This window comes from Coregonus lavaretus, assembly GCF_964263955.1.
Source record: "Coregonus lavaretus genome assembly, chromosome: 1".
In the NCBI taxonomy this organism is placed as follows: domain Eukaryota; kingdom Metazoa; phylum Chordata; class Actinopteri; order Salmoniformes; family Salmonidae; genus Coregonus; species Coregonus lavaretus.
In genome coordinates this window covers 19,581,696-19,594,659 of record NC_139988.1, presented here as the reverse complement: position 1 = coordinate 19,594,659, position 12,964 = coordinate 19,581,696, and the positions used below count along the sequence as shown (strand labels likewise).

General features: G+C 41.2%; 1 protein-coding gene across 1 annotated transcript in view; it reads right to left on the bottom strand.

Annotated features, from left to right (window-relative positions):
* The window catches only part of LOC311127729 (calcium-activated potassium channel subunit alpha-1a-like), a gene marked incomplete at both ends in the record, with an annotated part of 208,256 nt that overhangs the window by 77,832 nt on the left and 117,460 nt on the right, over positions 1-12,964 (bottom strand).

The following is a 12,964-nucleotide window of genomic DNA, read 5'->3' as shown; positions in this document are numbered from 1 at the left end:
TAACACTTTTTTGGTTACTACATGATTCCATATGTGTTATTTCATAGTTTTGATGTCTTCAATATTATTTTACAATGTAGAAAATAGTAAAAATAAAGAAAAACCCTTGAATGAGTAGGCATGTCCAAACTTTTGACTGGTACTATATATATATATATTATCACTTTCTCTGGGGTTTCTTTTTCTCTGGTTTTGTATTTGGGTAAAAATAACATTTTTGTTTTATTCTATAAACTACTGACAACATTTCTCCCAAATTCCAAATAAAAATATTGTCATTTAGAGCATTTATTTGCAGAAAATGACAACTGGTCAAAATAACAAAAAAGATGCAGTGTTGTCAGACCTCGAATAATGCAAAGAAAATAAGTTCATGTTCATTTTTAAACAACACAATACTAATGTTTTAACTTAGGAACAGTTCAGAAATCAATATTTGGTGGAATAACCCTGATTTTCAATCACGGCTTTCATGCGTCTTGGCATGCTCTCCACCAGTCTTTCACATTGATGTTGGGTGACTTTATGCCACTCTTGGCGCATAAATTCAAGCAGCTCTGCTTTGTTTGATGGCTTATGACCATCCATCTTCCTCTTGATCACATTCCAGAAGTTTTCAATGGGGTTCAGGTCTGGAGATTGGGCTGGCCATGACAGGTTCTTGAGGAGGAGTCTGTTTCGAACCATCCTCGCCGTGCACTTCACCCCAGCTGCCGTTTGCCATTCTTTTTGTAGGTCACTTGATGTCATCCTACGGTTGTTGAGTGACATTCTAATGAGTTGGCGGTCATCCCGGTCAGTAGAGAGTCGTTTTCGCCCTCTGCCGGTCTGTAGCTTTGTTGTCCCCAATGTCTGCTGCTTGACCTTGTTCTTATGAACTGCCATCTTTGAAATTTTAAGGATGGAAGCAACCTGATGCTCACTGTATCCCTCTGCCAGTAAAGCCAGAATTGAACCCTTCTTTTCCTCACTCAAAACGTTCCTTTTCAACTCTTTTGGCATGGTCAATAGTAAAAAAAATATATATATAACTTTTGAGGTACTATTAGCACTGTTTTTGCCATCCAGCTGGTCCTATTGCAAGAGGATAGTGATGACCACAGCAGTGGTTTTTATACTTTTCCTCGTTAAATAAGATTTGGTTCAGGTGATCACCTAATCAGTACCTAATTCAGTAGAATGAGGTGTGCCTGTGTTGGAATTGAACAGACACTGGAATGGAATGGCTGTCATACATGTAGAGATGCTGATTTAAGAAAAATTAGCAGTGGTCTCTTAATTTTTTCCACAGCTGTATATATTTGCAAAAAATATATGGGGGATTGGAAGTGATGCAGACAATTACATTGATGGAAGCTACAATCTATCTGCAATATTAAAGCTGATCTACCCCCTAAAAAACCTGAAATAAAACCTAAAAATAATTTATATATAAAAAAATAAAATATAAAACTTAAACAATTATTACGTCTTTCAATGTCCTTGAGTGGCCCAACCAGAGCCCGGACTTGAACCCGATCGAACATCTCTGGAGAGACCTGAAAATAGCTGTGCAGCAACGCTCCCCATCCAACCTGACAGAGCTTGAGAGGATCTGCAGAGAAGAATGGAAGAAACTCCCCAAATACAGGTGTGCCAAGATTGTAGCGTCATACCCAAGAAGATTCAAGGCTGTAATCGCTGCCAAAGGTGCTTTAACAAAGTACTGAATAAAGGGTCTGAATACTTATGTAAATCTCATTTCAGTTTTTGTATTTTTTATACACTTGTACAAATTTCAAAAACCTGTTTTTGTTTTGTCATTATGGGGTATTGTGTGTAGATCGATTTTAGAATAAGGCAACAAAATGTGGAAAAAGTCACGGGGTCTGAATACTTTCCGAATGCAACAGTCATTTTATAGTCATACTTTGGTCATCCTACTTTGATCTGGTTTCATCCAAATATAATCTAATTTAATGAAAAACATGATTTTGACTATTCGGGACCTTTAACAAGGTTGTGAAAATGGAAAGTAGGCTTGGAACCAGTATATACAGTACCAGGGATAAGCAACTCCAGTACTCGGGACCTGATTGGTGTCACACTTTTGCCCCAGCTAACACACCTGACCCCAATAATCAACTAATCATGATCTTCAGTTTAGAATGCAATTAGTTTAATCAGCTGTGTTTGCTAGGGATGGGGGAACAGTGTGACACCACTCCGGCCCCCGAGGACTGGAGTTGCCCATCCCTGGTATGTACTTTTTTAGGTTAATAGATAAAGCAGATAGCATTCTTCATTTCGCCTGTTGCATAATTCTTTCATTATGAAGCCGTTCCCCAAAATAGCTGATTGAGCCAGTCTCATGGTAGGGTTGTTTACAAAGAGCGCACGGACAAGGAGCAAATGGAAGCTTTCCTGAGGTGACAATCCACTGTTGTGCAGCGCAAGAGAGGTGATCAAGTTACACTTGAAATTCACTACTGTTTGCCAGCTAAATATCTTATATCTTTAACTATAAGTTTAACTATCTGTGTGCCAAATAAATTCCCTACAACTCAGGGCTACAGCTATGCATTTGGTTTGCTAACTTGCTAGCTAGCGGCTAGCTTGCAAGATCAAGCTTCTTGTAATTTAGCCCAGAATTTCAAGTGTAACTTCATCACCTCTTGGTTACAGCAGATGTACAAATACCTTTTCATTTTAATCATTAAACCCTCACTGAACCCTCTCTCTGGCTAGGACATAAAGACTAACTCTGTGTGACTTTTACTGCTGAGGTCAGCTCAGCATGACCCCATTGTCCATTGGCAGAGGCCATTTCACACCTCTGTGTTAGGGACCAGGTTGCCAGGGAATTCAGTCAGCTGACCTAGTCAGCCAATCACAGGCCCTATCAGGTGGGGTAACAGCCCCTTAGTTGGACACAGGGGCACAGAGACAACAGGTCAGAAGTACTCTGCACCACCTCAACAACACGCACCACTGGACCCTTCCTACAAGGACAAGCCTCCATCCTGGATTTCCTGTGTTAGTGTGCAGAGTTCCTCTGACCGATTCTATTCCTCTTCCTGTTTGCTGTGTGTGTGTCTGTATGGTGTATGGAAATAAAGTGTGAATTGTATCCCTGCCTTGTACTGGTTTACGTCCTATAACCGAGGCACTGGGACAGTTTCACCTGTAATCAAAACCAGCACCTCTATCGGAGACCACCACATGGTGGCGCTCTTTTACAGCAGAGACGATCAATCCCCTCCTGGATGAAGATCCCTGCTGTCAAATATTTGTTTTGTGAGTGCAGCAAACCTTTTGAGATAGTTGTACTACTTTATGAGCTGGGGTGTCTGTCCTTGAATTAGTTTATGTTCGCTTGCGCTTGTTAGCATTTAGCTAGCGTCCGCTACGGGAATTCACTAGTACTTTGTTAGCATTTGTTAGCATTTCTTTTTCTACTTTTGGAAAGAAATAGCTCCACCTTGTGTGAACTGCCAGTAATACTGTATACCCTGGTATGGTACAGGAACGGTATGAAGGTATGAAAATCTGGATACTGCCCAACCGTAATGGAAAGGGCTGTCGGTTCTCTTTTAGTTACAGCAGGTTAAAGAAAGAGACAACTCTCGGTTTTCCCATGTTGGATATCCAGTGAAAGCTTTGAACAGGTGTAGGAGATCAGCCTTTAGCAGACAGAGGGGGAAGGTAGTTAGGGGGTGTGAGGGTGGGCGGCAGTTAGCCTGGCGGTTAAGAGCTTTGGGCTAGTAATCCCTGAGCCGAATAGGTGAAAAATAGGTTGATGTGCCCTGGAGCAAGGAATTTAACCCTAATTGCTCCTGTAAGTTGACTAAAATGTAAATGTAAATGTGGTTTAATCCAAATATCATGAAAAACATGATTTTGACTGTGAGGGACCTTTAATCAGTCGTCTTCCTCAAATGAAGGGGTTGATGATGCAATCTTTGTGAGAGGGAGGGAATCTGATTTCACTGGTCCTCAACTCACAGCTCAGACATTTAATTCAGGATAAGTGGAGTTAGTCCTGAGTTAGTCTGCCCTGGAGCAGGTTAGTTCTTAAGGATTCATTGCCATAGAAATGTGTAAGTCGCTCTGGATAAGAGCATCTGCTAAATGATGTAAATGTAGATGTAAATAGAAATGTACCTGGCTAAAAGCTTAGCCACTTTCATGTCACCGGTTATTCTGAGTTGAACTCTATCTCGCGTTGTACTACACCACTCTGGTGTTCCCTGCAGTCAGAGATATAGTATTTCTGTTACATGTATTTGAAATTACATACTTCAATTACTTTGGAGTATATTGTAATTTGTATTTCACTGGCCTTAACTACAATCCACTGTATTTTGTAACAACATACTTTAGAGATCTGTAATTTGTATTTTCAAAATACAAAATACTTTTCTATACCATTTTGTTTTTTTATGGCGGTTCAGAATTTGGTGGCCCCCTTTCACCCTGTATTGGTATTAGAACTCTGATGGCACTATGGTGTGATAAGAGCAGTGGAGGCTCCTCAGAGGAGCAAGGGAAAGACCATCCTCCTCAGTGATTTTTTAAATATGTTTTAATTTTTTACATTTAAAAAGTTATCCTTTTCAGATAAAACTATACTAAATATAATAATGTCACCAAATAATTGATTAAAACATACTATTTTCATGAAGGTCTACAGTAGCCTCAACAGAACTCTGTAGGGTAGCACCATGGTGTAGCCGGAGGACAGCTAGCTTCCATCCTCCTCTGGGTACATTGACTTCAATACAAAACCTAGGAGGCTCATGGTTCTCACCTCCTTCCATAGACTTGCACAGTAATTATGACAACTTCTGGAGGACGTCCTCCAAACTATCAGAGCTCTTGCAGCATGAACTGACATGTTGTCCACCCAATCAAAGAATCAGATAATTAATTTAGTACTGAAAGCATAAGATACAGCTAGCTAGCACTGCAGTGCATCAAATGTGGTGAGTAGTTGACTCAAAGACAGAGAAAGACAGTTAAACCGTTTTTAAATTAATTTCTTCCAAAATGAAGAAGCAAGAGAGAAATATTTCATTTTTTTTCACTTTCACTTACTTAGCTAGCTAGTTTAGCCTACTCAAACACCCTGCTCAAACAGAGGGATGCTATGTTAGCTAGCTGGCTATGACTATCCAACACAACACTGGAACTCTTCCAAGTCAAGGTAAGCTTTTGGTTTAACAAATATATTGCCAGCGGGGCCATGAAGGCCTGATTCACACAGTCTCCTCTGAACATCCTCTGCAGCAGAGGTAACCCTGGGTCTTCCTTTCCTGTGGCGGTCCTCATGAGAGCCAGTTTCATCATAGCGCTTGATGGTTTTTGCGACTGCACTTGAAGAAACGTTAAAAGTTCTTGAAATTTCCAGACTGACTGACCTTCATGTCTTAAAGTAATGATGGACTGTAATTTCTCTTTGCTTATTTGAGCTGTTCTTGCCATAATATGGACTTGGTCTTTTACCAAATAGGGCGGTCTTCTGTTTGCCTTGTCACAACACAATTTATTGGCTCAAACGCATTAAGAAGGAAAGAAATTCCACAAACATACGTAATGATCACTTGCACATGAGGGGGTGCACTTCGGGCAGAGGTAAAACATATTTTTGGATTCAATTCTGTAACCAACTTCATATAGCCACCCAGAAGAAAAGGCACAAAGACATCCACACTTCAGGTTGACTTGGTTTTTATCTGCAGTAAAAGATATCAAACAGTAATGACAGGACGGTCACAGCCACACGTTCACTGCTCTCAGAATCTCTCTCTCAGACTGAATGCGTTGTAAAAAGTAATATTTTGTGTAATGAAACAATATTCCAATGCCAGGATGAGCCTATCTGGGCACAATCTCATGAGACCAGAAGGCTAATGACTTCTCTCTATAGTCCTCAGCTAGTAGATCATGGTGCTTGCAACACCAGGGTTGTGGGTTCAATTCCCATGGGGGACCAGTATGATAAATGTATGCACAAAAAATGTAAACGTAAGTTTGGCCGCCACTCCCTCCCTGTTCTCTGGGCAATACAAAAAGCTTTTAGGCGTCTTCCTTTACTTTCTAATGGCACATCAGTAGGCTAAATAATAGCAATATAGCCCTTTTAATGCAAAACACAGCAAAAATCTGAAAGGGCGTTCCGTTGGTGTTTCCTAGTGCTTAATGAGTGATGTTGATTGTTCTAGAACAGGAAATGTGGTCTTTCCTGTCTGTTCTGTTCCGTCTGAGAGAGGCTCTGATCCTTGCCTTATAGAGATTATTAAGCAATTTCATCTGTGAGTAAAGGATTGTTGGCGGTTGTGCGGTCGTTGAAATTTACTGTAAGCCCGGGCGAGCAACGGCAGTTACCTGGAAAGGATTTATCGCTCAAATGAAGAGATGACAGGAAAGGACAGGACAGGGCAGAAAGGAAAGACAGGACAGGATAGGACAGACGAAAGGAAAAGACAAGATAGGACAGAAAGGACATGAGGTAAAGGACAGAAAGGACATGAGGTAAAGGACAGAAAGGACATGAGGTAAAAGGACAGAAAGGACATGAGGTAAAAGGACAGAAAGGACATGAGGTAAAAGGACAGAAAGGACATGAGGTAAAAGGACAGAAAGGACAGGTCATGAGGTAAAGGACAGACAGGAAAATAAAGGACAGACAAGACAGAAAGGACAGGACAGAAAGGACAGGACAGGACAGGACAGAGCAGGAGGCAGGATCCGTGCTCAGATGTACAGCCACACTCAGGGTTATAACAACAGCATGTGGTGATGACTGAATCATACAGTACAGTATGTACAGGCATGTGAAAGCTTCTAAAGGCCTCAGGATAATAAGAATCAATACATACTTCTGGGCCTTGTTTTCTAGTAACTTAACATTACGATGATAGTACCAACTTTAAGAGTTTCCCAAAGTTGCACGTAGAGAGAAGGTTCACTAAGTGCGTCGCTGCTCTCGGATCAGCTTTCTCCATTCAAATATTACCTTATTATAATTATTCCATAGTACTGACAACGGATCAGCTCCTAGAGATATTACCAATTGCTGCAAATAGGCTATTGAGGCGGCTTATGATGCTTACCCAATAATAATGCATTAAATCACAGATTGGGCACATCATTGCACACGTTGTCACACATGATGAAACACATTGAGGCTAAAATTACAGACTGTAGGTTAGTCACAAAATAGAACATGACATTGATTTCAATATCATTTAAAATAGCCTATATAGGCCCATGTAGCCTACTGAATATGTAGGCCTATCTTTTAAATGCAGTCATCTCGGTTTTCGTTTGAAGCATAATTCAATCCTTCACTTGTTTGTAACAATTGCAAATACTTCGCAACTTCGTTCTGAAGTTTTTGGCAGTCACAGTCAGACAGATAGAATTTAGATGTTTAGGCTATGTTTAGGGGAGATCTTCGGTGAATAAAATGATGCGAAAGGGCAAAAAGGCATCTAACGATGCATTTTGGCTGCTCTACGAGTGGTCTGGATCACTCGTACACACTAAAAAATGAGGATTCTTTAGGAAGGGTGATGGTTCTATATGGAACCATACTGACCCAAAGAACCCTTTGAGCCCTTCAATGGTTCTTTGCAGTTCAAAAAAGGGTTATTTCCTCTTTTAGTGATAATTCAGTATTTGTATATATTAAGGATCCCCATTTCCTGGGGTCCAGCAACATTAAGGCAGTTATATACACAATTTAAAATATTACATGACATTACATTTCATAACACTTTTCACAACACATTAAGTGTGTTCCCTCAGGCAACTACTCTACTACCACATACCTACAATACAAAATCCATTTGTATGTGTGTGTAGAGTGCGTGTCTTATCATGTATATGTGTAAGCGTGTGTCTGTGCCTGTGTGTGTGTCTCTTCACAGTCCCCGCTGTTCCATAAGGTGTATTTTTATCTGTTTTTTAAAATCTGATTCTACTGCATGAGTTACCTGATGTGGAATAGAGTTCCATGTAGCCACGACTCTATGTAGTACTGTACTCCTGAGTGGCGCAGTGGTCTAAGGCACTGCATCGCAGTGCTAACTGTGCCACTAGAGATCCTGGTTCGAATCCAGGCTCTGTCGCAGCCGGCCGCGACCGGGAGACTCATGGGCGGCGCACAATTGGCCCAGCGTCGTCCAGGGTAGGGGAGGGAATGGCCGGCAGGGATGTAGCTCAGTTGATAGAGCATGGCGTTTGCAACGCCAGGGTTGTGGGTTCGATTCCCACGGGGGGCCAGTATAAAAAAAAAAGATGTATTCACTAACTGTAAGTCGCTCTGGATAAGAGCGTCTGCTAAATGACTAAAATGTAAATGTAAATGTAGTACTGTGCGCCTCCCATAGTCTGTTCTTGACTTGGGGATTGTGAAGTGACCTCTGGTGGCATGGGGTATGCATGGGTGTCCGAGCTGTTTGCTAGTAGTTTAAAAAAGAGACACCTCGGTGCATTCAGCATGTCAACACTTCTTACAAAAACAAGTAGTGATGAAGTCAATCTCTCCTCCACTTTGAGCCATGAGATTTACAGATTTACATTAATGTTAGCTCTCCGTGTACATTTAAGGGCCAGTCGTGCTGCCCTGTTCTGGGCCAAAGGTGTGGCGGCTTATTAGAACATTTTGGGGCATGGTTTGTTCACAGCTCTTTTTGTGCAACTGAGTAAGAGCGTCATTCCAGTTTATATAATCTGTTGTGTTATGCTATTACATGTTACAGTGGAATGCGAAAGTATTTACCCCCCTTGGCATTTTTCCTATTTTGTTGCCTTACAACCTGGAATTAAAATGGATTTTTTGGGGGGTTTATATCATTTGATTTACACAACATGCCTACCACTTTGAAGATGCAAAATAATTTTTTTTGTGAAACAAACAAGACAAAAAAACTGAACTTGAGCGTGCATAACTATTCACCCCCCCAAAGTTAATACTTTGTAGAGCCACCTTTTGCAGCAATTACAGCTGCAAGTCTCTTGGGGTATCTCTCTATAAGCTTGGCACATCTAGCCACTGGGATTTTTGCCCATTCTTCAAGGCAAAACTGCTCCAGCTCCTTCAAGTTGGATGGGTTCCGCTGGTGTACAGCAATCTTTAAGTCATACCACAGATTCTCAATTGGATTGAGGTCTGGGCTTTGACTAGGCCATTCCAATAAATTTAAATGTTTCCCCTTAAACCACTCAAGTGTTGCTTTAGCAGTATGCTTAGGGTCATTGTCCTGCTGGAAGGTGAACCTCCGTCCCAGTCTCAAATCTCTGGAAGACGGAAACAGAATTTCAAGAATTTCCCTGTATTTGCGCCATCCATCATTCCTTCAATTCTGACCAGTTTCCCAGTCCCTGCCAATTAAAAACATCCCCACAGCATGATGCTGCCACCACCATGCTTCACTGTGGGGATGATGTTCTCGGGGTGATGAGAGGTGTTGGGTTTGCGCCAGACATAGTGTTTTCCTTGATGGCCAATAAGCTCAATTTTAGTCTCATCTGACCAGAGTACCTTCTTCCATATGTTTGGGGAGTCTCCCACATGCCTTTTGGCGAACACCAAACGTGTTTGCTTATTTTTTCTTTAAGTAATGGCTTTTTTCTGGCCACTATTCCGTAAAACCCAGCTCTGTGGAGAGTATGGTTTAAAGTGGTCCTATGGACAGATACTCCAATCTCCGCTGTAGAGCTTTGCAGCTCCTTCAGGGTTATCTTTGGTCTCTTTGTTGCCTCTGATTAATGCCCTCATTGCCTGGTCCGTGAGTTTTGGTGGGCGGCCCTCTCTTGGCAGGTTTGTTATGGTGCCATATTCTTTCAATTTTTTAATAATGGATTTAATGGTGCTCCGTGGGATGTTTCTGATATTTCTTCAGTGGCGGCTCCTGAAAAAATTCTCAGGGGGGGCAATTTTTCTGATGATTTAGGTGACCTACACACATTTAAAAAAAGATATGTCCAGCAACAACATGAAGACAGGGGCAGCATATAAGTCAATACCAGAAGCATTTATTGACTGATCTCAAAAGTGTTGGCTTACAAAAGCAAAATAAGTTATCACAGTAAAAATAATCAAGGGTGTTCTTTCACATTCCTCAACACTGCATAAACAATATGCATTTCCATAAAACACCTCATCTAATTGTGCCACAAAGTTGACAAGTCCAAGAAAAATACCAGGGTTGGTGGAGCCCTCAGTTTCATCTTTGCCTCGCAAAGCTAACTCAAACACTCCGCAAAACTTCACACACTGGATTAGCCGGCTGAGGATGTGGCGGTTCTTGCTAACCTCATCGTTGTGGCGGCGGACAGCTAGCCTGTATCCCTCATCCACTTTTGCAAGGCACTGTACGTATGACTATGGCCAGTGATGGGGTCTTGTAAAAGACTCACGTATGGCCTTGTGTCAATTGACTAAGTCAGTAGTTCTCAATACTCTCCTCAGGGACCCCCAGCCTTTCCAGAACTAGCACACCTGATTTAACTTGTTAATACAATAATAAAATCTATGGAATTTTAACAATATAATATTCAACCTGAACAAAAAACCCTGTATGGTTCTACAAAGAACCTTTGAGATTGAGAAAAGTTCTTTATAGAACCATTCTCCATAAAGGGTCTATAAAGAATCGTAAAAAGGGTTCTATATAGCCCCCAAAAGGGTTGTAACCATAGCGGAACCCTTTTTTTTGTGCTATATACGTAGAACCTTTTTTAATTGTTATTTATCGAACCTTAGGAAAGTGTTCTTTATAGCACCATACAGGTTCCATTTAGAACCTTATGAGCATGGTTCTTTATAGAACCTTCAGAAAAGGTTTCCGCTATGGTTACAAACCATAGAACCCTTATTTGGCACTATATAAAACCATTTGTTTTTAGTGTGTAGATGTGAGAAGGATTTTAAGAACCACGTTACTAACGAAGGCTCTGGGAAACACCTCGGCTACTAAAGATACATCGTAAGAAGGTTCTAACAATGATCTTAATGCTAGGAAGTCTGTGGGAAACAAGGCCCAGGTCCAGTGCGTGCATTTTGGCCTATTGCCCACAATCCCGATACTAAAGTACACACTAAAAAACTATGGTTCTAAATAGTACCAGATAGTGGTTCTTTGGCTTGTTACCATAGCGGAACCCTTTTTGGTGCTATATAATATAGAACCCTTTTTTGAAGGTTCAATAAAGAACCATGATCATAAGGTTCTAAATGGAACCTGTATGGTGCTATAAAGAATCCTTTCCTAACATTCTATAAAGAACCATAATTTTTTTTTAGATGTATATAGCACAAAAAAAAGGGTTCCGCTATGGTTACAACCCTTATAGAAGGGGATATATAGAACCCTTTTTTATGGTTCTTTATAAAACCTTTATGGGAGAAAGATTCTTTATATAACCATCCTCAATCTTTTAAATTTATTTTGAAGAATCATACAGGGTTTTTATTCTGGTCAGCCATATTATATTGTTAAAATTCCATAGGTGTTATTATTGTGTTAACGGTGGTTGGCCTGATCACCGACAATGATGAGACAGCCTATAGGGAGGAGGTCAGAGACCTGGCAGCGTGGTGCCAGGACAACAACCTCTCCCTCAACGTCAGCAAGACAAAGGAGCTGATCGTGGACTACAAGAAATGGAGGACCGAGCACGACAATGCCTCTTACCCTCAGGAGGCTGAAAAGATTTGACATGGGCCCTCAGATTCTCAAAATGTTCTACAGCTGCACCACTGAGAGCATCTTGACTGGCTGTGGTATGGCAACTGCCCGGCATCCGACTGCAAGGTGCTACAGATGGTAGTGCAGTACATCCAGGACGAGCTCCCTACCATCCAGGACCTCTTTACCAGGCGGTGTCAGAGGAAGGCCCTAAACATTTTCTACAACTGCAACCACCCAAGTCATAGACGGTTCTCTCTGCTACCGCACGGAAAGCGGTACCGATGAACCAAGTCTTGAACCAACAATACCCTGAACAGCTTCTACCCCCAAGCCATAAGAATGCTAAATAGTTAGTTAAATATTTAACCAATTGCTACCCGGACTACCTGCATTGACCCTTTTTGCACTAACTATTTTGACTCATCACATACGCTGCTGCTGCTACTGTTTATTATCTATCCTGTTGCCTAGTCACTTTATCCCTACCTACAGTATATGTACATATATACCTCAATTACCTTGTACCCCTACACATCAACTCGGTACTGGTACCCCATGTATATAGCCAAGTTATCGTTACTCATTGTGTATTTATTCCTCGTGTTATTATTTTTCTATTATTTCTCTTTACCCTCTGTATTGTTGGGAAGGGTCTGTAAGTAAGCATTTGACTGTTAGTGTACGCCTATTGCTTACGAAGCATGTGACATAAAAGTTGATGTGATTTGAATTGAGAAGTTGAATCAAGTGAGCTACCGCTGGAACAGCTGGGGGTCCCTGAGGAGAGAATTAAGAACCACTGACTGATTTAGTAACTGCTCTCAATTGACACAAGACATTGTCAATGGCCAAAGTCATTTATAATATGTAAGGGCATATAGCACAACACATTAAATAAACTGGAATGGCACTCACTCACGGTTGCACAAATAGAGCTCTGCATAAACCCTGCCCTGGTCCTCTGTAGCTCAGCTGGTAGAGCACGGCGCTTGTAACGCCAAGGTAGTGGGTTCAATCCCCGGGACCACCCATACACAAAAATGTATGCACGCATGACTGTAAGTCGCTTTGGATAAAAGCGTCTGCTAAATGGCTTATTATTATTATTATTATTAAAATATTCTAATGAGCCGCCTCCTCTACATTTTATTTATCATTAAAAGAGCAAAGAACCTTTTTGTGAACTGTAAAGAACCACTTAAGAGCTCAAAGGGTTATTTTAGTCAGTTTGGTTCCACATAGAACCATCACCCTTCCCAAAGAACCTTGAGGAACCCTCATCT